The sequence below is a fragment of the Hemiscyllium ocellatum genome, unplaced genomic scaffold (assembly GCF_020745735.1).
Source record: "Hemiscyllium ocellatum isolate sHemOce1 unplaced genomic scaffold, sHemOce1.pat.X.cur. scaffold_3595_pat_ctg1, whole genome shotgun sequence".
In the NCBI taxonomy this organism is placed as follows: Eukaryota; Metazoa; Chordata; class Chondrichthyes; order Orectolobiformes; family Hemiscylliidae; genus Hemiscyllium; species Hemiscyllium ocellatum.
The window spans coordinates 5463-32267 of record NW_026868493.1 but is presented as its reverse complement, the minus strand read 5'-3'; the positions used below and the strand labels follow the sequence as shown (position 1 = coordinate 32267).

At 44.7% G+C, this 26805-nt stretch overlaps 1 long non-coding RNA gene across 1 annotated transcript; it reads left to right on the top strand.

Moving 5' to 3' along the window:
- The first annotated feature begins 4118 nt into the window (after nt 1-4118).
- On the top strand, nt 4119-24459 carry LOC132813289 (uncharacterized). Its single transcript, XR_009644029.1, has 3 exons — nt 4119-4170; nt 20382-20490; nt 24413-24459. It is a non-coding gene; the product is annotated as an uncharacterized LOC132813289 (long non-coding RNA).
- Nucleotides 24460-26805: the final 2346 nt, after the last annotated feature.

Genomic DNA, 26805 nt, shown 5'->3' with positions numbered 1-26805 from the left:
TCCCATTTCTGTCTTTGATTGGACCGATTCCTACCATATCCTCTTATTCCTCACACACCCATAGAAAACTTTAGGATTCTCCTTTATTCTATTTGCTAAAGACTGCTCGTGTCCTATCTTTGCTGCTCTTAACTCTCTCTTTAAATCCTTCCTAGCTGATGTGTAACTCTCCACCTCCCCATCTGTACCATCTTGCCTCATCAACACATAAACCTCCTTCTTCTTCGTAACAAGAGACGCAATTTCCGTAGTAAACCACGTGTTCCCTTATCTTATCACTTCCTCCCTGCCTGACAGGGACTTACTTATCAAGAACATGCAATATCTGTTCCTTCAACCAGCTCCACATTTCTATTGTCTGCATCCCCTGCATTTTGCTACCTAACTCTATGCATCCTAATTCCTGCCTAATCTCATTAAAATCGTCCTTGCCCCATTGATAACTCTTGCCTGTGGCATGTACCTGTCCCTTTCCATCGCTAAACTAAATGCATCTGAATTATGGTCACTCTCTCCAAAATGCTCACCTAAAACTAAACCAAACACTTCGTCTGGTTCATTACCAAGCACCAGATCCAATGTGGCCTCCCCACTTGTCGGCCCTTCGACATAGTGTGTCAGGAAACCCTCCTGTACACACTGGACAAAAACTGATCCATCCAACGTACGAGATTTATAGCATTCCCAGTCAATGTTGGGGAAGCTAAAGTCCCCCATAATGACCACCATGGTACTTTTGTTTTTACCAAGAATAATTTTGCAAATCTTCTCTTCCACTTCCCTTGAACTCTGTGGAGGCCTATAAAAAATTCCAAGCAGTGTGATCTCTCCTCTCCTGTTCTAACCTCAGCCCACACTACCTGACTAATCAAGTCCTTATCAAAAGTACTCTCAGCCACCGTTATACTATCCTTGACTAATATGACTTGCATGGACCCATTGCAGTGCTTCAAACTCCATGAGGCAGCCATACTGTCTATGACCGACAGTCTCAGTCTGGAACCTCCTCTGTCCTTAAGTCCTTATACACTGCCTGCACTCCTCCGTTTCCCCTTTGCATGTTCTCTTTCCAACCCACCCCCACTTGCATCACTCTACAATTGGAGCTGTCAAGGGCAGAAGTCTGTCAAATAGTCTCCCTAACCTTTTCTATTCTCCTTTAAGATTTTTAAAAAATCATTCTCCTTAATCAATGTATTGATCATCCATGAAGCACCTTAGGAGATTTGCCATTGTGAAAGATTCCATACAATGCAAGTAGTTGTTGTTATTGCTGTACATTAGGAGAACCAGGAATGATGCATTCAAAATTCTAACAAGGAAGTCACTGAGGTGCAGTGTATAGGCCACCAAATAATAACATCACATCGGGATTGGCAACAAACAAAGAAATAACTCATGCCTGTAAAAATGATATGGTTATTATCATGGGTGATTTTAACCTACATGTAGATTGGTCAAACCAGCTCAATCAGGGTAGCTTTGAGGAGTTCATTAAGTGTATCTGTGATATTTTACTTGAACAGTATGAAATGGATCTACAAGGGAGCAAGCTATCCAAGATCTGGCCCCTGTGCAATGAAACAGGAATAATTAGTGACCTCAGAGTTAGGGATCCTCTCGGAAGAAGTGATCACTGTATGGTTGAATTTAATACATATGGAGAGTGTGAAGATAAAACCTAATACCTGGGTCCTGTGCTTGGACATAGGGAACTACAATAAAATGAGGAAGAACCTGGATAACGTAGACTGGAAACAAAGATTTTATGGTGGGACAGTGGATGAGCAGTGCAAGATTTTCAAAGACATTTTACCAAGTCCTCAGCAAAGGTATATTCCAGTGAAATGGAAGGACTGTAAGAAAATGTGTTCTCTGTAATGGGTATCTAGGGAAAGTGATCAAATTGAAAGGCATACAAAGTGGCCAAAACCAGCATGAAACTAGAACTGGGAAAACTTTATTGGTCAACAGAAATCCACAGAAGAGCCACAAAGATACGTAAGATAAAACATGAGAAAAATAAACTAGCATAGACTATAAAGACAGATAGCAAAAGTTTCTATTAACATACATAATGAGAAAAGAGTGGCTTAAGTAAATGTCGGTCCATTGGAAAAAGAGAAGAAGCATTTAGTGATGGGACATCACAGTGGAGGATACCAATATCTTGCCAGTAATTAACAAAGAAACAAAGGTAGGTGAGGATTTGGAAACTATCTTTATTACAGAATAGCTAGTGTTGGACTGTTAGAGGTAATTGAGCTAATAATAGAAAATTCTCCTGGCCCTGACAGAACGTATCCCAGGGTACTAAAAGAGATGCCAGGAGAAATAGCAAATGCACTGACAGTAATTTTCCAAACTTCACTGGACTCTGTGGCAGTCCCAGCAGATTTGAAAGCAGCAAAAGTGACACCACTATTTTAAAAAGAAGGTGGACAAAAAATGGGGAATTATACCCCAGTTAGCTTCTTCTCTGTAGTGGGAAAGATGCTTGGGTTTATTATCAGGGAAGAAATAGGAGGGACTTGATAGAAATTGTCCCAAAGTGCAGGTCATGCTTGACAAATCTTTTGGAATTCTATGAAGACATTTTGAGCAAGGTGGACAACGGGGACCCAGTGGATGCGGTGTACCTGGATTTACAGAAGGCCTTCAACAAGTTGCTGTGCGACAGGCTGTTGCATAATATAAGGGTGCATGGTGTTAGGAGTAGAGAATTAGCATGGATACAAGATTGGTTGACTAACAGGAAGCAAAGTGTGGGGATCTGGTTGGCAATCAGTGACTAGTAGTGTGCCTCAGGGATCAGTGTTGGGACTGCGATTATTTAGAATTGAAACAGATGAGTTGGAGTTGGGGACCACATGTAGGGTGTCAAAGTTTGCAAATGACACTTAGATGAGTAGCAAGACAAAGTGTGCGGAGGACTGTGAAACTTTGCAGAAGAACATAGATACATAGAGTGAGCAATGATCGGTCATATGAAATAGAATGTTCATAAATGTAAAGTAATACTGTTTGGTTGGAGTAACATTAAAAAAGAAATTATTACTTGAATTTTAATAAGTTGCATTTTTGCTATGCAGAGACACCTGAGTATCCTTCTGCATGAAGGTTGATCACCAGGTATAACAATCAATTCAGAAAGCAAATGGAATTTTGTCCTTCGTTGCTGAAGGGATTGTGTTTAAAAGCAGAGTCTATGTTCCAGCTGTATTGGGTGCTGGTGAGGCCACACCTGGAATACTCCATGTAGTTTTTATCTCCTTCGTGGAGAAAGGATGTACTGGTACTAGAGAGGGTGTAGAGGAGGTTAACAAGGTTGATTTCAGAGTTGAGGGGGTTGGTTTAACAGAGACTGAGTAGATTGGGATAATACTCATTGGAATTCAGAAGAATGGAAACATATAAAATAATGAATGAAATGGATAAAATAGAAGTAGAGAGGATGTTTCCACTGGCAGGTGAATCTAGGACAAGAGGGCATCACCTCAAGATTAGAGGCATCAAGTTTAGGAATGAATTGAGAAGGAACTTCTTAACCTCAATGGAATTCATTGCCCAGGGAAGTAGTTGATGCTAGTTCAGCAAACGTTTTTAAAGCTAAGGTAGCATTTTTAAAACAAATAAATAATTAATTAAGGAATACGGTGAATACTTGGGTAAATGGTTCTGCGTCCACGAAGTGATCAGCCATGATCTTGTTGAATGGCAGAGCAAGCTCAAAGGGCAGGATGGCCTTCTCCTGTTCCTAGTTCTTATGTTATACATTCCTCCCTCACTCGTGACTTGGAGGTGCTGGTGTTGGATTGGGATGGACAAAATTAAAATTCACAGAACACCAGGTTATAGTCCAACAGGTTTATTTGGAAACACGAGCGTTGCTGCTGCTTCATCAGGTGGTTGTGTGTTTTTAACTTTGTTCCTCATTCTTGTAACTTATGAACAGCAACAAAAGCCACGAAACAGTGCGCATGCTCCAGCCAAAAATGGTCCCCGGATGATTGATGTCAGCGGCGGACCAATGGAAGGACAGGGGCGGGGCTGGAGGACCTGGCGGGGCAGTTGGGCCTCCAACCAATCAGAGTGAATGAGAGGCGGGACTTGATTATACCACGTGATCATCCTCGTGGACAGCGCGATAGTGTAGGCGGAGAGCTGTCGGTAAGGAAAGGAATAAACAGCACAAAGTGGGAGGAAAATGGTGTTGGTCTGGGCTGAGAGGTTTTGTAAACATTTGGTGCACATCGGAAAATACAAATTTGAAACTTACTCTCGTCTTTGCAGTAAACGGGAAAATACCTCATCTCGCGATTGACTCGAGTGAGTGCCGCCATCTTTATTCGGGGCAACGATTTTCTGGGCACGTGCAGCCGCCATCTTTGTAGGGGGCAAAGTTCAGAGGGGAGTATGTGCAGCTCTCCCTGATAGAGAGTCATAGGGCAGGATTTACACAGAGTAGATTCAAACACAGAGAAATGGATATTTGTTTCCTCTGGATTTGTTTTGTCATTCATTTAAATGGATGAGGCGGTACAGTTAGTAAGTTTGCAGGTGATACCAAAATTGTTGGTGTTGTGGTCAGTGATAAAGGTTGTCTCAGAATACAATGGGATATTGATCAGATGGGCCAATGGGCTGGGGAATGGAAGATAGGGTTTAATTTAGGTAAATGTGAGGTGCTGCATTTTAGAAAAGCAAATCCGAGCAGGACTCACACTGAATTGTAAGGTCTTGGAGAGTCTTGCTGAACAAAGAGACCTTGGAATGCAGGTTCACAGTTCCTTGAAAGTAGAGTCACAGGTCGATAAGACAGTGAAGAAGACATTTGGTATGCTTCCCTTTGTTGGTCAGAGCGTTGAGTACAGGAGCTGGACAGGACATTGGTTAGGCCACTTTTGGAATATTGTGTGCAATTCTGGTCTCCCTCTTATCAGAAGGAGGCACTGAAACTTGAAAGGTTTGAGAATTGATTTTCAAGGATGTTGCCAGGGTTGGAGGATTTGAGTTGCAGGGAGAGGCATAATAGGGACTGGGGCCATTTTCCCTGGAGTGTCATAGGCTGAGGTGTAATTTTGAAGAGATTTATATAATCGTGAGGGGCATGGATAGCGTAAATAGACAAGGTGTTTACCCTGGGGTGGTGGAGCCCAGAACTAGAGGATATAGGTTAAGGGTGAGAGGGGAAAATTCAACAGGGACCTAAAGGGCAACAAAAATTGTAACATTTCAAAGGCAGTTGAATAGGAAGGGTTCAGAGGGATGCCGGCCAAGTGCTGGCAAATGGGAATAGATTAGGTTCGAATATTTGGTTGGCATAGATGGGTTGTACTGAAGAGTCTGTTTCGGTGCTAGACATCTCTGACTGTGGGATCATAAAACTGCTCCGATTCGCCTCTGAGCACCTTGATGTCCACTTGTTCACTATCTAGCTTCCTCAGTCTCTGAGTGTATTTTTGCTCTGTTTAGTATTTTACTATTATGTTCACAGACCTTTCAGTAAATGAATTGTCCACTGCTGCCTGGCTCCTGACCATATTACAGACGAGGTAGTACTGGATGTGTTGAATCATATCGAGGTGGATAAATCCCTGGGACCTGTTAAGGTGTATCCCAGACATTTGTGGAAAGCTAGGAATGTGATAGCAGTGCCCCTCCCTGAGATGTTTATATTGTCATTGGTGACAGGTGAGGTGCTGGAAGGCATGTGCCATTATTTAAAAAGGTGGTAAGGAAAGGCCAGGGAACAAGAGAACAGTGAGCCTGAGGTCAGTGGCAGGCAAGTTGTTGGAATGGATTCTGAGGGACAGGATTTACATGTATTTGGAAAGACGAGGAATGGTTAGGGATAGATAGCATGGCTTTGTGTGTGGGAAATTCTCTCTCTAACTTGATTGAGAATTTTTTTTGAAGATGTGACAAAGATGATTGATGAAGGCAGATTGTGAATGTTGTCTATATGGACACTGAACGATGTTCCACAAAGCAGACTGGTTAGCAAGGTTAGATAACGTGAAATGTTGAGAGAACTAGCCATTTGGATACAAAACTGGCTTGAAGGTAGGAGGCAGAGGGTGGTGCAGAGGGTTGATTTGTGGACTGGAGGCCTGTGAGCAGCAGCGTGTTGCAGGAATGGATATTGGGTCCTCAAATAATTGACTTGGATGTGAATATGAGATATGGTCAGTAGGTTTACAGAAGACACCAAAATTGGAGGTGTAGTGGACAATGAAGCAGGTTAGTTCAGAATACAACAGGATCTTGACCAGATGGGCCATTGGGGCGAGGAATGGCAGACTGGGTTCAATTTAGACAAATGTAAGCTGTTGGATTTTGGAAAGGCAAATCAGGGCAGGACTCATACACTTAATGGTAAAGTCCTTGGGAATGTTGCTGAACATAGAGATCATGGAATGCAGGTTCATTGTTCCTTGAAAGTACAGTCATAGATAGGCAGACTAGTGAAGGTGGGGTTTGGTATGCTTATATTTATTGATCAATGCATTGAGTACAGAAGCTGGGGCGTCAAATTGTGGCTGGACAGGGCATTGATTACGCCATTTCAGGGATTATGTTTTAAGTTTGAAATTCCCTGTTCTGGAAAGGATGTTGTGAATCTTGAAAGAGTTCAGACAAGATTTACAAAGACTTTGCTAGGATTGGAGGATTTGGGCTACAGGGAGAGGCTGAATAGGCCAGGGTTAATTTCCCTGGAGAATCAAAGACTGAGAGGTGACTTCATGGAGATTTATAAAATCATGAGGGGCATGGATAAGGTGAACAGCCATGGTCTTTCCTCCCAGGTTAGGTGGGTTCAAAACAAGATCACATGGGCTTACATTGAGAGGGCAAAGATTTAAAACGGATCTAAGGGGCAAGTTTTCAAGCTGTGTGTGGTGTATGTGTGTGGAATGAGCTGCCAGATGATGTAGTGGAGGCTAATTGAATTACAACATTTGAAAGGCATCAGATTGGGTACATGAATAGGAAGGATTTCAAATGCTACGGACCAATTGCTGGCAAATGGGCTCCATTTGTTGAGGATTCCTAGTTGGCATGGACAAATTGGACCAAAGGTCTGTTTCTGTGCTGTACATCTCTATGACACTAATAAATGAAAATAAGATGTGTTCCTCTTTTGCGGAGAGCTAGCAGAAGCACAGATAATTGTTCTTGGAGCTGAGAAGGTTAAGCAGTGAGTTTGACCAGGTGCAAATTTGTTTCTAGGATATTTAATCTGCAGAGAGAGGGGAATTGTTAACAATGTCACAATTTTAGTAACTATTTTCAGGTAATTGGTAAATAATATGTGAACATTATTTTATTCAGTAAGTTCTGAGCATCTGGAACAGTCTGAATGGCAGCTGGACACAGACTCAGCAGTTATTCATAAACAGATTTGGAATTTTACTACTTAATGGAAAATTTGGGGGGCGATGGGCAAATGGGAAGGGAATTGGGACAGATTTGCAGCATCTCCAGAGGGAGAGAGTACAGCCCCAATGGGCTGAATAGCCCCCAGCCCCTGTGCTCTGTGATACTGCCCCACTCACTGTGAATGTCGAAGCTCATCCCAGGGCATAGAGAGGGAGGATCCCACCACTCACCTCACAATGGGCCCCGGATGATTGATGTCAGCGCAGGCCAATAAAGCCAGAGTGCAGTACTGGAGGACCAGGTCGGACCAGTTTGTCCTCCAACCAATCGGAGTGAATGAGGGCAGCCTCAAGGCTGGAACTAAAGAAAGGCACATATCACAGAGATTTGAGAAACTGGAGGACATGAGATAGGGAGCGTTCTGTGGCTGGAGAGGAATTATATAAATAAGGAAAAGTTGTGAAGCTAGATGAGGTGACAGTGATCGGGAGAGTTGTGAGGATAGAGGAATTTAGAGTTAGTGAGGATTAGTCATAATGTTATACAGCAAGGAAACAGGCCCTGTGGTCCAACCAATCCATTCCGACCATAATTCCAAACTGAACTAATTGTACCTGCCTCTGCTTGGTCCACATCCATCCAAATATTTCCTATTTATGTACTTATCTGAATGTCTTTTAAATATTGTAATTGTATTCACAGCCACCACTTCCTCTGGAAGTTCATTCCACATTTTTTTTTAAAACCCTAATGTCTTTTCTCAAATCTTTCTCATTTCTTATCAAAATGAATGCACCTGAGTTTTGAATCCCCCTCTCCCCCGGCTATTCACCTTGTCGACACTCTTTCTGATTTTATAAACCTCTAATAAGGTCACCCCTCAACCTCGTGTACGCCAGTGAAAAAATTCCCAGCCTATCCAGCCTCTCCTTAGAACAACATCACTCCATTCATAGCAACATGCTGGTAAATCTCTTCTGAACGTGCTTCAATTTAATAATATCCTTCCTATAGCAGCACAACCAGAACTGGACAGAGTATTCCAGAAAATGCCTCCCCAACGTCCTGTACGTCCTCAACACAACGTTGCAACTCCTGTACTAAGGCCTGAATAGTGAAGGCAAGCCTGCTAAATACCTTCTTAACCATCTACATGTGACGCAGACTTCAAAGTTGTGAAGCCCTCGGTCTCTCTGTTCCCATATCACTACTCAGGGCCCTAATTTTATTGCGTGTAAGTCCTGCCCTCGTTTGTTTTGTCAGGATGTTATATTTTGCATTTATTCCAATCCAAACATTTTTGAGTTTAAAGGCAATAGGAGTATAATTAAGAGGGAGATCAGGAGGCAAAAAAGGGATGTGAGATAGCTTTGGTGAATAGGGTTAAGGATAATCCAAAGGGCTTTTATAAATACATGAACAAAAGGCTAACTGGGGAGAAAATAGAGACCCGCAAAGATCATCAAGGCAGCTGTTGTGTGGAGTTGCAGGTGATGGGCGAGATAGGAAACCAGTATTTTGTGGCAGTGTTTACTGTGAAGATGTACATGGGAGATATAGAATGTGGGGAAATAAATGGTGACATGTTGAAAAATGTCCATATTACAGGGGAGGGGGTGCTGGATGAGTGGCGAAGGAGCTGGTGCAGGGGAAAAGGAAACACATTTTTGGATCGTTGTGATCTCCTCTGGAGTAGAGTTGACCTGCATAAGAAGGATGGATTGTACTTGAATTGGAAGGTATCTAATATTCAGGCATGGAGATTTACTAGTGATACTCGTGAGGCATTAAACCAGTGAGGGAGTGGGTGTAAACCCAAGAAGATAGTGAGAAAAGAGGAATGTCTGAGGCTGGTCCAGGTAAGGGCAAGGCACAGAATGAGGTCCGACTGAGCAGTTGCCCTGCATTTACTTCAATGCAAGAGGCCTGACAGGGAAGGCAGATGAGCTCATGGTATGGTTTTGAACATGATACTGGGATATTATAGCAATTGCAGAGGCATCACTCAGGGATGGATAGGACTGGCACTTTAATGTTCCAGGGTATAGATGCTATAGGAAGAATAGAAAGCGGGACAGGAGAGGAGGGGGACTGGCATTTTTGATTCGGGATAGCATTATTTTTTTGGTTAGGGAGGATATTCCTGGGAGTACGGCCAGTGAAGTTATTTAGGTGGAACTCGGAAATAAGAAAGGGATGATCACCTTATTGGGGTTTTCTGCATGAGTTTCGTCTGGGTCCTCTGGTTTCCTCCCACAGTCCAAAGATGTGCAGGTTTGGTGGATAATCCAGAATGAATTGTCCATAATGTTCAGGGATGTGTAGGTTGGATGGATTATCCAGGCTGAATTACTCAGTGTTCAGGGATGTGCAGGGTAGGTTGGATTATCCAGGCTGAATTGCCCACAGTATTCAGGGATGTGTAGGTTGGGTGGATTATCCAGGCTGAATTCCCCATAATGTTCTGGAATGTGTAGGTTGGGTGGCTCTGGGAAATGCAATGTTACAGGAGGAGGTTAGGAGGCTGTCAGGGTCAGTATCAATGTGATGGGCTGAATGACCTGCTTCCACACTGCTGGGATTCTCTGGTAATTCTACTAGTTTTAAAATAGTTACATAAAATAATAGACCAGATCTACAAGTTAAGGTTCTGAATTGCACAAAGGCCAATTTTGATGGCACAAGGCAAGAACTTTCATCAAGCCCCTCAAGCCTGCTCTGCCATTCAATAAGATCAGGGCTGATCTTTTCATGGCCTCAGCTCCACATTCCTGCTCTCCCACCATAACCCTTAATTCCTTTCCTGTTCACAAATCTACATTTTGCTTTAAAGGCATTCAAGTTGATAACGTCAAATGCTGCATTCAGCAGGGAATTCCACAGATTCACAACTCTTTAGCTAGAAGCTCCTCCTGAACTCAGTCCTAAATCTGCTCCCCCTTATTTTGAGGTAATGCTCTGTAGTTTGACCTGCCCCCAGTGGAAATAGCCTCCCTGCTTCTATCTTAACTACTCCCTTCATAATTTTATTTGTTTCCTATCCAACCTCCCATTCTTCTAAATTACAATGACTATAGAACCAGTTTTCTCAATCTCTCCACATACACCACCCTCTCAACTCCCAACTCAAACTAGTGACCCTCCTCTGTACTCCCTCCAGTGCCAGTATGTCCTTGCTAATGTAAGGAGACCAAACCTGTACACAGTACTCCAGGTGTGGCCTCACCATCACCCTGTACAGCTGCAGCATAACCATCCCTCTAGCAATGAAGGACAATATTCCCTTCACTGCCTTAATTACCTGCTGTACCTGCAAACCAGCTTCCTGTGATTCATGCACAAGGACACCCAGCTCCCTCTGTACAGCAGCATGCTGCAATATTTCACCATTTCATCATCCAGTTTGCTGTTAGTCCGACCAAAATGGATGACCTCACATATCCCAACATTGAACTCCATCTGCCAGATCCTTGCCCACTCACTTAATCTATCTGTATCCCTGTGCAGACTGACAGTGGCCTCTGCACACATTGCTTTACTCCTCTTCGTATCAAATGTGAACTCTGATACCGGACACTTTGTCCTCAACTCCAAAACATTTGTGTAAAGTGCAAACAGTTGTAGTGCCAACACTAATCCAAACACCCATTTTTCCCCATCCTGTATTTTTTGTTGGTTAACCGATCCTGTATCAATGATAATTACCCATAATGCTGTGCACCTTTACCTTATACAGCAGCCTTTTGTGTGGCAACTTATCGAATACCTTCTGGAAATCCAGGTACACCACCTCCACTGAGTCCGCCTTGTCCAACGCACTCGTCGTATCCTCAAATAATTCCAGTAAATGCGTTAAACATGATCTGCCTTTCATGAATCCATGCTGTGTCTGCTAAATGAGATAATTTCTACCCAGATATCTCACCACTACTTCCTTGAGAGATTCAAGCATTTTCTCCATGACAGAAGTTAAGCTAACGGGTCCTTTTTGAAAAATAGTGGCACCACATTTGCAGCTTCCAGTCTGTCCAAACCATCCCAGAATCCAACAAATTTTAGTGAATTATCAGAGGTTTATTTGTTATTCCTTTCCCGCCTTCCCACCATCTCTTTTTGTCTCTGGGATGCATTCCATCAGAGCCAGGAGACCCATCTACCTTGAGGCTGTTATCTTTCCCAACATTGCCTCTTTACTGGGAATGATTGCTTCTCTGTCCTCATCTGCTATTGCCTCCATAGGCCTGCGACAATGAGAGTATATAGACAGTATGTTCCTGTTAAGGCTAAGGCTGGTAGGTGGAGAGAATGCTGCCTACGGCAGGTACCGAGACCTGATACATCAACTGTGTTTCTCCTTCCACAGATCCCAGTGATTAATGCCAAAACCCTGTTGCCTGTGAAGAGGGTGATGTTTGACTTTCTTGTACAGCTGCAGTTTGTGTGGTGAATGTGCTCCCACAATGTGGTTGGTTAAGAAACATTACAGAGTATTCATGACAGCAACAGTGATGATTTGAAGATCATGTCCAAATTAAGAACAGTTTGTAGTTTTAATTTCATGCTTATAATTTCACTGCCTTAATTACCTGCTGTACCTGCAAACCAGCTTCCTGTGATTCATGCAGAAGGACACCCAGCTCCCTCTGTACAGCAGCATGCTGCAATATTTCACCATTTCATCATCCAGTTTGCTGTTAGTCCGACCCAAATGGATGACCTCACGTATCCCAACATTGTCCTCCATCTGCCAGATCCTTGCCCACTCACTTAACCTCTCTGTATCCCTTATAAAATATTATTGGGAACTTTAGACGTAAGGCCAGAGATGGTGATATTAGGTCAGACAACCAAAAGCATTGCCAAATAAGTAGATTTTGAGGAGTGTCTTAAAGGAGGAAAGCAGACCTGTGAGGTTTTGGCTGTGAATTTCAGACCTTGTTGCTTTGGCAACTGTAAAAGCAGCCACACAGGTGAGGTAATGAATTAACAGATCATTGGGAGTCTTGAACAGAATGGGTTGTCGAGGTCTCAAAGGGTGTGAGATACAGCGAGCTAGGGATGGTCGCACCCAGGAATTAAATCAAGGGTGAGAATTTTAAATTGAGGGATGTGGGCCGGATGCTGGCAGGTGAGACTAGATTGGGTTGGGATATCTGGTCAGCATGGACGGGTTGGATCGAAGGGTCTGTTTCCATGCTGTACATTGCTGTTGCTCTATGTTGTTGATTATGAATAGGAGCCTTTTGATGGATCAGCAAGTTTTGGTACGAGGGAGTACTTGGGCAGAGATTTAGTTTTTCTTGAGATGACAGGGAGGTTGAATGTAGGAAGTTGGCCAGGAGTGTGTTTGGATAATGAAGTCTGGAGATAACACAACACAAGGTGGATGAGAGTGTATGAGCTGAGACAAGGGTAGAATCAGCTAGAAATAGTGGTGTTGGAGTGGGACTGGGCTGTCCCCCTCACCTCATCTCTGTGATCAGCTGGTTGTCAGGTTGTGAATCAGGGCAGTAACACAATCGGGAGCTGAGTGACCCTGGTGGAGCCTAAAATGAGTGTCACTCAGCTGGCTGTTGCTGAGCAGCTGCTGCTTGGTAGCCCTGTTGATGACATCTTCCATCACTTTACTGCTGATCGAGTGTGGACTGACAGAGGGAAATTGTCTGGGTTGGATTGCTCTGTGTTTTTGTGTTGAACATCCCTGGGCAATGTTCTACATTGTCTGTAGATGCCAGTGCTGGAGCGGTACTTGGCTTGGTGGATGGCAAGTTCTGGAGCACAAGCCATCTGTACTTTGCCAGAATATTGGCAGGGCCTGTAGCCTTTGCACTACTTAACCATTTCTTGATGTTATTTAAACTGAATCAAACTGGCTTAAAACTCGCATTTGTGATGTTGGAAACCACTGGAGATGGATCATCCCACTTTGCACTTCTGACTGCAAATGCTGTTGTCTTATCTGGTGCATGGATGTGTGAGGCCCCTCCATCAGTAAGGGTTGAAATATCTGTGATGCTTCATGCAGTGAGTTGTTTAATTGTCCATCACCGTTCACAACTGGGTGTGGCAGAACTCCGATCTATTCCATTGGTTGTGGGATCGTTTAGCTCTGTTGCTTGTTGCTGATGCTGTTTGAAAAGCAGATGGTCCTGCTTGGTAGCTTCACCAGGTTGGCACTTCATTTTTAGGTATGCCTGGTGCTGCTCATGGCCTGCCCTCCTTTCCTGCCCATTGTGATGGGTGAGAGCAGGATTTACAAACCCATGAGATTTCAGATTGTGCTGGAGTACAGTTCTGCTGCTGTTGATCTCCCACAGTGCCTCAGAGATACCCAGTTTGAGTTCCTACATCTCTTCAAAGTCTGTCCCATTTAGAACGGTGATAGTGTCACACAACACAGTGGAGGTTTTTCTCAACTTTAAGCCAAGACTTGTGTCTTCAAAAAGAATGTGTAATGGTCGATCTTACCGATATGTTATGCACAGATGTATCTGCAGCTGGTCAATTCATAACAATGAGATCTAGTATGTTATTCCCTGTTGTTGGTTCCCTCACCACCCACTGCGGACTCAGTTGAGCAGCTCTATCCTTTAGGACCGGACCAGCTCAGTCAGTAATTCTGTTGCAGAGCTAGTCTCGATTGTGGACATTGAAATCCTGTACCAGAGTACGTTTGACACCATTTTACTTCCTCAGTGCTTCCTCCAAATGTTGTTCAACATGTAGGAGAAGTGATTCATCAGCCAAGGGAGGATGGTACGTGGTAATCAGCAGGAGCCATGAGATTTCCTGGTGTCCGGAGTCAATGCTGGGTACTCCGAGGGCAAATCCTCCCTGTCTGTGCCACCACCTCTGCCTGGTCTGTCCTACTGGTGGGGGACAGGACATATCCAGAGATTTCAGGGGAAAGGGAACACTGTAGGTGCTGGAGATCAGAGACGAGAGTCTGGTGCTGGAAAAGCACAGCAGGTCAGGCTGATGAAGGGCTTAGGCTCGAAACGTCGATTCTCCTGCTCCTCGGATGCTGTCTGACCTGTTGTGCTTTTCCATCACCACAATCTCAATATCTTGGGATGATGATGGTGGTGTCTGGTCATTGTCTGTAAGGGTATGTCAGGCTGTTCCTTGATTGGTCTGTGAGACAGCTCTGCACATTTTGGCACCAAACTCCAGATGTTAGTCTGGAGGACATTGCACCATCGAGAGTGCTGATTCTGTGGTTGTATTTTCTGGTGCCTTGTTAGTTGCCTAGTGGCCCATCCAGTTCCATTCCTTTGTTGAGACTTTGCAGTGACTAATACAGTGAGTAGCTTGCTGGGCCACTGTCAGGTTGGCAGGATTTTTTCCGCCATTGACAATGGCTCCATGGAGATCAGGAGATTCCTAATTCAGTTATTTTTTCTTGAATTCAGATTCCACCATCTGCCAAGATGGGATTCGAACCAGGATTTCAGTTGTTTGTTTTAATATTTTGGATAAAAGTTAAATACATTAGGTTTGTTCACTCACTTGAAATATCACTTACCCAGGTTTTGTTTCTTTGTGAAACACTGTCCATCATCCTGTCTCCTCCATCCTTCTCTCCAACAACAAGAGTTTGGAGCGCATGGAGTTTCTCTGTCACTAAGACTGAGATAATCCGATCTGCTGCTTCCCTCCCTCCCTTCCTCCCTCCCTCCCTCCCTCCTCCTCCCTCCCTTCCTCCCTCCCTCCCTCCCTTCCTCCCTCCCTCCCTTCCTCCCTCCCTCCCTTCCTCCCTCCCACTAGCCCACGGAGTCAAACTGTCTCACGTGGTGTTCCCGGTTTTTGTCCAAACCTTCTCCAATCTCATGTCAAGCCTTATCAGAGCTCATTTTGACCCTTTACCATAATCTCACTAAACTATAGACTTTCCAACTCTCTCTCCTCCCCCTCATCAGTCCCCCTCACCGATTCACAGATTTGTTCCTTGTTCTGTCTTCTCTGGTTATGTGAATGGTTTCTCTCCCATTCTGTGAAAACCTAATATTTGACCTCATGGTTGTTGAAAAATCCTGCTCCATCTCCACTCTCCCTTTCCTTTCTGAATTCCTTGCAATTGGTCTCCCTCATGGATCTATCCTTGGTCCCTTCTGTAGCTCCCCTACATACTGCCAGGAGGTGACGTTGTGCAGAAGCACCATGTTAGGTTTCACATGTACACTGACAATGCCCAGCTCTCCCTCCCATCATCCCTCTCCATTACTCCACTGTTACTCAGTTATCAAGCTGCTTACCACATTCCCACTACTCGATGAGGTGCAGTTTCCTCCAATGAAACATTGTAATGGTCAAACCCGTTGCCTGACCAATTCCTTTCCCTTACTGCTGAGCCTCTCCCTCTCACTGGGAACTATTCAGCAGAACTACATTCTTCACAGTATTGCAGTTATATCTGACACGAAGCTGACCTCCTGATCAGACATCTACACAATCCCAAACACCAGGAATTCCAATCTCTTAAACGTTGCTTGTCTCCTCCTCACCCCAGCTCCATTGCTACTGAAGCCCCTTACCCGTGTCTGTGTTGCCTTAAACTTGATGAATCCGAAACAGAACCCTTGATTCTGTGACTGGCTCAGAATCTGGTTTCGGATTCCCCTCTCAATATTTACCCTCAGACACATCAGTATTTATTCTGTCAAACCCCTTAAGAATCTGGTGATGCGGTCTCATTGTAGCTGGTGGAAATGGCAGAGGATGATGTGTTGTATCTGGGTGGAAGGTAAGGACTTGGGGTGGGTGGGGGGAGCTTGGGGGGGTGTTCTATCCTTGTTGCAGTTGGAGGTGTGGGTTTCAAAGGCAGAGGTGCGGGAAGTGGAAGAGATATCGTGGATGGTATTGACCCCATGGGAGGGGAAATTGCAGTCCTTGAAATATGGGCCATTTGGTATGTTCTGGCTTCACTGGAACACTGCAGTAAGCATGAGACAGAGATGTTGGCCAGGGAACAGGCTCGTTAGGTGCATTATTCAGGAGAAATATACAGTAATAGGGTAGGAGAACGGGTCTGGGTGGGATACCATTCGGAGGGACGCTGTGGAACCTTTGGGCCGAATGGCCTGTTTCCACACTGTGAGGATTCTAATGTTCCCAGCTCCCATCGGTTCTGAGGAAGGGCCACTGGACAGATTCCTGTTCCCAGATGCTGCCAGACCTGCTGAGCTTTCCAGCACCTCCTGCTTGTTGTTCCTGATTGACACCATCCATCCACCTTCCGGGTTTGATTCAGGCAGGGGGAGGATCCCACCACTGACCTCACAATGGGGTCCAGCTGATTGATGGCAGCTTCGGACCAATAGGAAAAGGGGGTGGGACTGGTGGACAAAGTGGAACCAGCTGGTCATCCAAACAATGGGATTGAATGAGGGGCGTGGCCAGTGGGATGACACGTGACCAGTAACTCCGCCTGTGCAGTGTCACGTGACTCAGCCGTTGGTGAATGTGGGAGAGGCAAACATGGAAGGGGAGAGTGGCCTCGGAGACGGAGACAATGAGTCACTTTTGACTGGGAAGTCTTAATTACACTCTGTGCGGGTCATTAATCTGAATTAGAAACTCTTTCCCGTGTTTGCAGCAGATGGGTAAATGGCTGCAGCCCTCAGGCGGTGATAGGTCCTGGGATATGGCCGCCATCTTTATTGGGGGCAAGGTACAGTGAGGGGCATGGACATGTCCTCTTTCTGGGATGGGGGGGTGGGGGGAGGGGGTGGTGTACGATTTGAAGAGAGGCATTTACACATCAGTCACATACCAAGAGAAAAATATGTCTTGTATTCTTCCTGCACTGGCTCTGAGTTTTGTTTTGAGAATTCATTTCATAGGATATTAAATCAGAATAATTGAGGCTGGGATCTCAAAAGTAAGTTTTTACAGTCAATGGAGTCATCAGGATCTGAATATCATTGACGTTTAAATGTGGAAGGAGAAAGGTTTGTGGAAAATATCTCCAATATTTTTGTTAAGCAGGAAGATGTACAAATTCGTGGTTGGATCACCCTTTGGGTGTGCGCTATGTTGTGGGCCCTGCAGCTGAGGAAGGAGCTATTGGCCTGAGAGGGAGCACAGATTTATCCAAATTACACCTGGTCTCTTTGGGTCTAAATCTGAGAGATCTTGCAATCACTCACTTCATGATGTTAACCTGTAAACTTCATATTTTCAATTAACTGCAAACTTCCCATCAAAAGTCCTTTTGGACTCGAATTCCAGCACCATTTCAGGTGGAACGTTCCAGATTCTGACAACGGTCTGTTCATTCAGAAACTGCTGAGGTCCATGTTGACTCTGGGGTTACAAAGGGCTGAACTGAAAGATGAGATGCTGTCCCTGAGCTCCCATTGAGATACACTGGAACAGTACAGGAGGCTGAGGGCAGTGTAGGTGTGAGCAGACAATGAAAATGACAGGGCTGCACTGTGAGGGCTGCTTGGCTCAATGAGTGTGTTTTGGAGTTGGGTGTAAACAGGGCGAGGGGAGACAGGGAGAAGGTGAAGCTGAAACTCCGTTTTAGTTCAGGGAACAGACAGTTTTTCAATGATTCCTGCGGAGTATTTGTTAACAGTGTTTACTGTATTTTTCCTGAGGGCAGTTGAGAGCTGGCCACATTGCTGTGGGTCTGGAGTCACATGTAGGCCAGACCAGGTGAGGATGACCGTTTCCTTCCCTACAGAACATGAGTGAACCAGATGGGTTTTCTGACAATCGACAATAGTTTCATGGTCATCATTTGCCTTTTCACTCTAGATTGTATTGGATTCTGATGTCCGCACAGCCATGTTGGGATTCTATCCCTAACCCTCGGAACATTGCACATGTCACTCATCTGGCAGGAATACCATTAAGCCATTGCCTCCCCTTTTTAGCAATGTTTAAAAGAAAGTTCCATCATTCTACGTGAACAATGTGCAACGTCCATGTGTCGGCCTCTCCAAAAGGTTAATCAACAGAAATTTGTTTGGGGGTGAAATATTTCACTTTTTTGGGGGGGGAGGGGTGTTTATTAAACAAAAATGAATCTAAATAAAAATCTGATGCCACGGACATGTAATTTCTGAAGGCGGAGGGGGATTACTGAGACAGGGAGGGTTGTGGGGCCAGAGGGGGACTGTTGTCCAAACATCACTGTGGTGTAAATGGACTGCAGCATTTCAGGGAGGCGGTTAACCACCACTTTCTCCAAGACAAGTGAAGGTGGCCAATAAATACTGGTCTGGGCAGCAAAGGCAACCCCGAGTGAATAAAACCAAGCAGTGACCTCTCTGAGCTGACTGGCTGTGATGTTAAAAACCTCTCTGAAAATGGAGCGGGCAGAGAAGAGAAACAGTGACATTTCACAGCTGCCCTCAGAGAGACCTCACCCTTGGAAGTACTCAGAGCCGGGATCAGCTCAGTGAGTTTCAGTCTCTTCAAATATCAATCTTAGTCAGTTTTATTATATTAAATCTACAATAGTGAGTAAGGTGAGGATTTCTTTTTAATGTCTTTGGGTCTCTTGATTAAATGTTTAAGATATAAAATGTAAGCATTGCTAATCTCGGGCAATATTTTTTGAGAAGTAAGACTGTGTCTTTGACTTGGTCTGTAGGTTGTTAAGGCGGAGAGATGGTCTGTTGTAGAGTGGCGTGCTGTTCCTGTCGGATGTGGGAGATTAGGGAGAGTCTCAATGATCCTGATGATTATGTCTGCAGGAAGTGTGATTGCAAATCCTATTGGAACGCATGGATTGGTGGAGGAGTGATTAAAGGCAGTGAGGAGTTAACAGGAGGCGGGAGGTGTGATATGTGGCCGTCTCAGGATTGCAAGATACTGCAGATACAGTCAGGTAGATGCGTTACCTCCAGGAAAGCTAGGAGGGGTAGGTAGGTACTGCAGGAGTCTCCTGTGGCTATCCCCATCTCAGACAAGTACACGGTTTTGAAAAATGTAGGTGGTAATAGACTTTCAGGGGAATGTAGCACTGACAGCCAAGTTACTGGTACTGAGACTGGCTTCTAACATAATGTGAAGTATATCCATTTCCACACGATCGATAGTGATGGGGGACTCTCTAGTCAGGGGCACAGTCTGCCATTTCTGCAGTTGACAGTGAGACATCAGAATGGGGTGGTGCTGCCCTGGTGCCAGTGTCTCACAGAGGGAGCAGAATATTCTCAAAAGGGAGAATAACCAGTGGGAGGACATTGTACATTGGTACCAATGGCATAGGAAGGGAAAGCATGGGGTCCTGATGAGCAGGGAGATTTGCTAGTGCCACTCGGGAGGCATTAAACCAGTGAGGGAGTCGGGGTAATCCTAAAGAGATAGTGAGAAAAGAGGTGAGTTTGAGGCTGGTACTGTTCACCGGTCAGACTGTCAAAGCAGGCAAGAGCAAGTCACAGAATGAGGTGCGACGGAGCAGTTGCACTGCTTTTATTTCAATGCAAGAGACCTGACGGGGAAGGCAGATGAGCTCAGGGTATGGTTTTGAACATGTGACTGGGATATTACAGCAATTACAGAGGCATCACTCAGGGATGGATAGGACTAGCAGATTAATGTTCCAGGGTATAGATGCTATAGTAAGGATAGAAAGGGACCAACAGCGCAGTGGGAGAGGTGTTTTTGATTAGGGATAACATTATGGCTGGGCTTCGGAAGGATATTCCTGGGAGTACATCCAGGCAAGTTATTTGGTTGGTACTGAGAAATACGAAAGGGATGACCATCGTACTGGGATTGTGTTATAGACCCTCTCCCAATAGTCAGCAGGGAATTGAGACACAATTTTACCAGGAGACCTCAGATATCTGTAAGAATAATATGTATGCAATGATAAGTGGTTTTAACTTTACCAACATAGCCTCAGAATGCTGTAGTTTTAAGGGCTTGGATGGAAAGGTATTTGTTCAGTGTGTACGAGAACATTTCTGATTGAGTTTGTAGGATGTACCTACTAGAGAAGGAACAAAACCTGACCTGTTTTCTTTATTCATTCACAGGATGAGGCTGTCACTGGCTCGGCCAGCATTTATTGCTGCGTTTACCCAGAGGGCAGTTAAGAGTCAACTGCGTTGCTATAGGTCTGGAGTCCCATGCAGACCAGACCAGGTAAGGATGGCATTTTCCTTCCCTAAAGGTCATGAGTGAGCCACATTGGTTTTTCCAACAATTGACAATGGATTCCTGTCATCACTAGATTATTTTTTCCAGATATTTATTGAATTCACGTTCCAAAATCTGCCGTGATGGGATTCAAACCCTTGTCCCCAGAACGTTATCTGGGTCTCTGAATTAACTGTCTAATTTCACTCCGTCATCGCTGCCTCTTAGGAAATGAGGCAGGATGAGTGACTGAGGTATTAGTGGGGCAGCTCATCAGCATCAAAGATCCCACAGTATTGTGGCTCAGTGGTTTGTGCTGCTTCCTCAGCACCGGGGACCTGGGTTTGATTCCAGCCTCGGGCAACTGTCTGTGTTGGAGTTGACACATTCTCCCCAGTGTCTGTGAGGATTTCCTTCGGGTGTTCCAGTTTGCTCCCACAGTCCAAAGATGTGTAGGTTAGTTGGATGAACCATGTTAAATTTCCCATATTCAGAAGATGAGGTTTTGGGATGTGCAGGCAAATCTCTGCCTGATGTGAAAAGATCATTTTGGGGTCTTGGACAGAGGTCAGAGGGAGGTGTGGCCGCATGTTTTACATCTCCCGTGGTGGCAAGGGAGGGTCAAGGGTGTGGAGCGTGGGTTGGTGGGAGGGTGTGGACCGAACAAGGAAGGCGCAGCGGGACAGAAATGATCAGGGAGAGTCAATGTGGCTTTGTACATGCACAATTGGGTCTCACTAACTTGAGTGAGTATTTTGAAGTGACGAAAAAAATTGATTAAGCCAGGCAGTGAATGTTGTTTATATGGACATTCAACAAGGTTCCACAAAGCAGACTGGTTAGCAGGGTTAGATCACATGGAATGCAGGGAGAGCAAGCCATTACAAAACTGCCTTGAAGGTAGGAGACAGAGGATGATGATGGAGGGTTGCTTTGCGGACCGGAGGCCTGTGAGCAGTAATGTGCTGCAAGGATGGATATTGGGCCCTTAAATAAATGACTTGGATGTGAATATATGATGTATGGTCAGTAGGTTTACAGAAGACACCAAATTGGAGATGTCATGGACAGTGAAGAAGGTTAGTTCAGAATACAACAGGATCTTGATCAGATGGGCCATTGGAGCAAGGAATGGCAGACGGAGTTCAATTTAGATAAATGTGAGCTGTTGTATTTTGAAAAGGCAAATCAGAGCAGGACTTATACACTTAATGGTAAAGTCCTGAGGGGCGTTGCTGAACAAAGGGACCTTGGAGTGCAGGTTCATAGTTCCTTGAAAGTAGAGTCACAGGTAGGCAGGGGAGTGAATGCAGCATTTGGTACGCTCCCCGTTATTGGTCAATGCATTGAATGCAGCTGTTGTGCTGTCATATTGTGGCTGGACAGGACACTGATGAAGGCCCTTCTGGAATTCTGTTGTCAGTTCCAATCTCCCTGTTCTTGGAATCAGGCATCTGATTGGGTACATGAAGAGGGAGGATTTAGAGGGATAAGGGTGAACCGCTGGCAAATGGGACTCCATTAATGCTCTTCGTTATTGGTCAATGCATTGAATACAGAAACTGGGACGTCATATTGTGGCTGGACAGGACGTTGATTAAGCCACTTCTGGAGTTCTGTTTTCAGTTTGAATTTCCCTGTTCTGGGAAGGATGTTGTGAAATTTGAAAAGGTTTGGACAAGATTTACAAAAACGTTGCCAGGATTGGAGGATTTGGGCTACAGGGAGAGGCTGAATAGGCTGTGGCTATTTTCTCAGGTGAGTCAAAGACTGAGCGGTGACTTCATTGAGATTTATAAAATCACGAGGGGCGTGGATAAGGTGAGCAGCTGGGGTCCTATTTCCTCAGGTTAGGTGGGTCCAAAACTAGAGCACCTGGGTTTAAGTTGAGAGGGCAAAGATTTAAAAGGGATCTAAGTGGCAACGTTTTCAAGCTGAGTGTGGTGTGTGTATGGGAGGGGCTACCAGATGACGTAGTGGAGGCTGATAAAATCCCGACATTTAAAAGGCTTCCAATTGGATACATGAATAGAAAGGGATTTGATGGATACAGGCCAATAGATGGTAAATGGGAATCCATTAGTTTAGGATTCCTTGTTGGCACAGACGAATTGGACCGAAGGTCTGTTTCTTTGATGTTGATAATTTAAGATGCATTCCTCTTTTTTGTGCAGAGCTAGCTGAAGCACAGATAATTATCCTTGGAGCTGAGAAGGTGAAGCAGTGATTTCGATCTTGTGCAGATTTGGTTGCAAGGTCTTGAATTTACAGAGAGAGAGAGAGGGAATTGTTAACACTGTCACAATTTTTAGTAACTATTTTCAAGTAATTGGCAAATAATACAAGGTGAAAATGTGAACGCTATTTTACTCAGTAAGTTCTGAGCATCTGGAACAGTCTGAACGACACAGATTCAGCAGGTATTCTGAAACAGACTTGGAATTTTACTTTTTAAGGAAAGATTTGGGAGGCTATGGGCTCATGGGAGGGGACTTGGGACAGATTTGCAGCATCTCCAGAGAGAGAGAGAGAGTACAGCCCCAATGGGCTGAATAGCCCCCAGCCCATGTGCTGGGTGATACTGCTCTATTCACTGTGAATGAAGAAGTTCATCCCAGGGCAGAGAGAGGGAGGAGCCAACCACTCATGACAATGGTGCCCGGCTGATTGATGGCAGCTCCAGACCAATAGGAGGAGAGTCTGTGTGGTCCTGCAGCCAAGGGGAGTGAATGAGGGGTGTGGCCAGCAAGACAACACCTGTCCATGAGCTGTGCAGGTGCAGTGTCACTGGGTGGGGGTGGGAGAGACAGCAGGGACTGGGACAGAGGCTGTTGGACCTGAATTACAAACTCCCGGTAAATTAAAACCAAAAGAACTGTGGAAGATGTAAAACAGAAACAACAACCAGGAGGGTCTGGAAAATCTCAACAGGTCTGGCAGCATCTGTGAAGAGAAATCAGAGTTAAAGTTTAAGATCCGGTGTCCCTTCCACAGAACAGATGTTACTGAGGAAAAAAGTCAGTTTATTTGCAGAAGATAGTGTGGGGGGAGGATATAAGGAGTAAAGGTGGGAATAGAGTGAGAAGAACGGTTGGATAAAGGAGTGGATAACAATGTGGCTGGGGGAGGGTGACTAGCTGTTAATGGAGACTGTTAGTGGCTAACCATAGGTAGTGTGTAATGACAGGCTGTGAGGACAAGGTCTGGTGTGTGGGGTAGGGGGCTTCGACATGGGGTTCTTAACCTATGGTTAGCCCCTAACTGTCTCCATTGTAAGCTGTTGCCCACCTATATCACTCCACAATTGGAGCTGCCGAGGACACAAACCTTTGGAATATCCTCCCTAACCCCCTCTGTCCACCTTAAAGATGTATCTAAAAATCGTTCTCTTTAATCAACGTTTCCATCATCCGTGAAGCATTTTAGGAGATTTGTCAATGTGAAAGGCTCCATACAATGCAGGTAGTTGTTGTTATTGTCTGACATCAGGAGAAACAGGGATGAGCCCTCTCTCTCTTATACCTGATGAACAGCAGCAAAAGCAGGAAGCACTGAGCATGCTCCAGCCCACAATGGGCCTCGGATTATTGATGTTAATGGGGGAACGGGGGCTAGAGGTGCTAGTTGTTGCTTCAACCAATCGGAGTGAATGAGGGGCGGGACAATACTCAACCACGTGGTAAACTTCACGGACAGCACAGTGTGTTGTGACCAAGGCATTGGAAATGTGTGAAGGTGCAGGGCAGGGGAAAGGAAAGACGTATTGACCAGAAAGAGAAGGAAATTTTCACGGTATGGAATGAGAGGTTTTACAGAACGTAGTGCACATTGTAAAACACCAATTTGAAAATCCCAAATGCTGCACCATTTTCCCTCCCTATAATGCATTTTACACTCCCTGAAATATCAACTGTTTCTCCCTCCACAGATCCCAGTGATCAGTGCCAAAGCCCCATTGCCTGGGGAGAGGGTGATGTTTGATTTCCTGTACAGCTGCAATTCATGTGGTGAAGGTGCTCCCACAATGTGGTTGGGTAAGAGCTGTTATAGATTATTCACTCAGCGACAGTGAAGAGTTGACAATGTATGTGCAAATCAACAACAGTTTGTTTTTTTTTATGTTTATAATTCCACAGAAATACTATTGAGAGCTTCTGACATAAAGCCACAGATTAGGTCAGGTGATCAAAAGAACTGCCAAAAAAACAGGTTTTCAGGAATACCTTAAAGGAGGAAAGCAGGTCTGAGAGGGTTAGGGTGGGAATTCCAGACAGTGTTGCCTTGGCAACAGTAGAAACAGCCAGATAGGTGAAGCAATGAATAAACACATCGTTGGGAATCTGAAAGAAAATGAGTTGTCGGGGTCTCACAGGTTGTGTGGTGCAGGGAGACAGGGATGTTCACAGCCAGGAATTACATCAAGGGTGAGAATTTTAAACTGTTGCTTGTTGATGGATCAACAAATTTTGGTACAAGTGAGCACTTGGACAGTAGGGTTTTAGATACTCTTGAGATTGAATGTAAGTTGAATGTGGGAGGTTGGCAAAGAGTGTGTTTGATAACGAAGTCTGGAGATAACACAGGGATGGACGAGTGTTTCAGTAAATGAGCTGAGACTAGGGTGGAGTTGGGTGACGTCACTAATGTAGAAATAGTGTTTTTGGTGTTAGGCTGCGCCTCCTCCTCACCACTCCCCCTCACTAAGTCACAGATATTGTTCCTTGTTCTATCTGTCTCTCTTTTCTGGTTATGTCCTTCTCTCCCATTCTGCTACAAACTAATATTTGACCTCACCGTTGTTGCAAACACCTCCTCCATCTCCACTCTCCCTTTTCTTTCTGAATTCCTTGTATTTGGTGTCCCTCCAGGATCTCTCCTTGGTCCCTCCTGTTTCTCACCTACATACTGCCAGGAGGTGACATCGTCCAAAAGCACCGTGTTAGGTTTCACATGTACACTGACAATGCCCAGCTCTCCCTCCCCATCATCCCTCTCCATTACTCAGTTATCAAACTGCTCATCACACTCCCACTACGCGATTGGCTGCAGTTTCCCCAATGAAACATTGTAGTGGTTAAACTCATTGCCTTCAGTTGCTATTACAAATTCCTTTCCCTTACTGCTAACTCCCTTCCTCTCCCTGGGAACTATCTGAGATAGAACCATACTCTTCACAATATTGCTCTCATATCTGTAACCCCAAGTTGACCTTCTGATCAGACATCTACACAATCACAAACACCAGGAGTTCCAATCTCTAAAATGTTGCTTGTCTCCACCTCACCCCAGCTCCATTGCTACTGAAACCCCTGACCCGTGTTGGTGTTGCCTTAAACTTGACGAATCTAAAACAGAATCCGTGATTCCGTGACTGACCCAAAATCTGCTTCCAGACTCCCTCATGATGGGAAACATCCTCTCGGTATTTACCCTGTCAAACTCCTTAAGAATTCTACATGTTACAATGAGATCACCTCTCATTCTTCCCAAATCCAGTGGGTGGAGTCCCAACTACTTCAGCCTTTTCTTAAAAGATAATCCCTGCGAACCAGGGTTCATCCCAGTCAGGTTTCTGTGAAATGCCTCTGATGAAATGATGTATTTCCTTAAATAAAGGGACCAAAACTTCTGTCATTACTCCCAGATGTGGTCTCACTTCAATTTATAAACTTCATAAAGTTCCTCTCAGGTATATACTCCAAACCACTCCCTTTAAACTTGCACTGATGTTGAAATGCTCAGCAGGTCATGCAGCATCTGTGAAGAAAAATCAGTTAAAGTTTCGGGTCTGGTCACCCTTCCTCAGATACATTAACTCTAATTTCTTTTCACACCTCCTGCTAGACCTGCTGAGCTTTTCCAGAAAATTCTGTTTCTCTTCCTGGTTTACAGCATCTTCAGTTGGTTCGGTTTTCATATCCTTTAACTTGCCATCTCTCCTTAGGATTTGTCATTTCCACCTTGGGAAAAAGATTCACATTTGTTTGGTCTCCCCTACTCTGGGAAAAAAGAAACCATGACTAGTCACCCTATCATTACTCCTCTAATTTTATAAAGTTCGATAAAGCCACCTAAAGTGTCCAGTGCTGCAGGGAAATAGCCTCAGCCTATTCAGCCTCTCCCTATGGTTCAAATGTTCCAATACTGGCAACATCCTAGTCAAACTTTTCTGAACTCGTGCAAGTTTCCCAACATCTTTTCTGTAACAGGGAGACTGGAATTGAAAGCAGTCTCGGGATTCCAAAAGTGGCCGAGCCAATAAACTGTACAACCGAAACATGATCTCCCAACTCCTATCCTCACTGCACTGCCCAATAACAG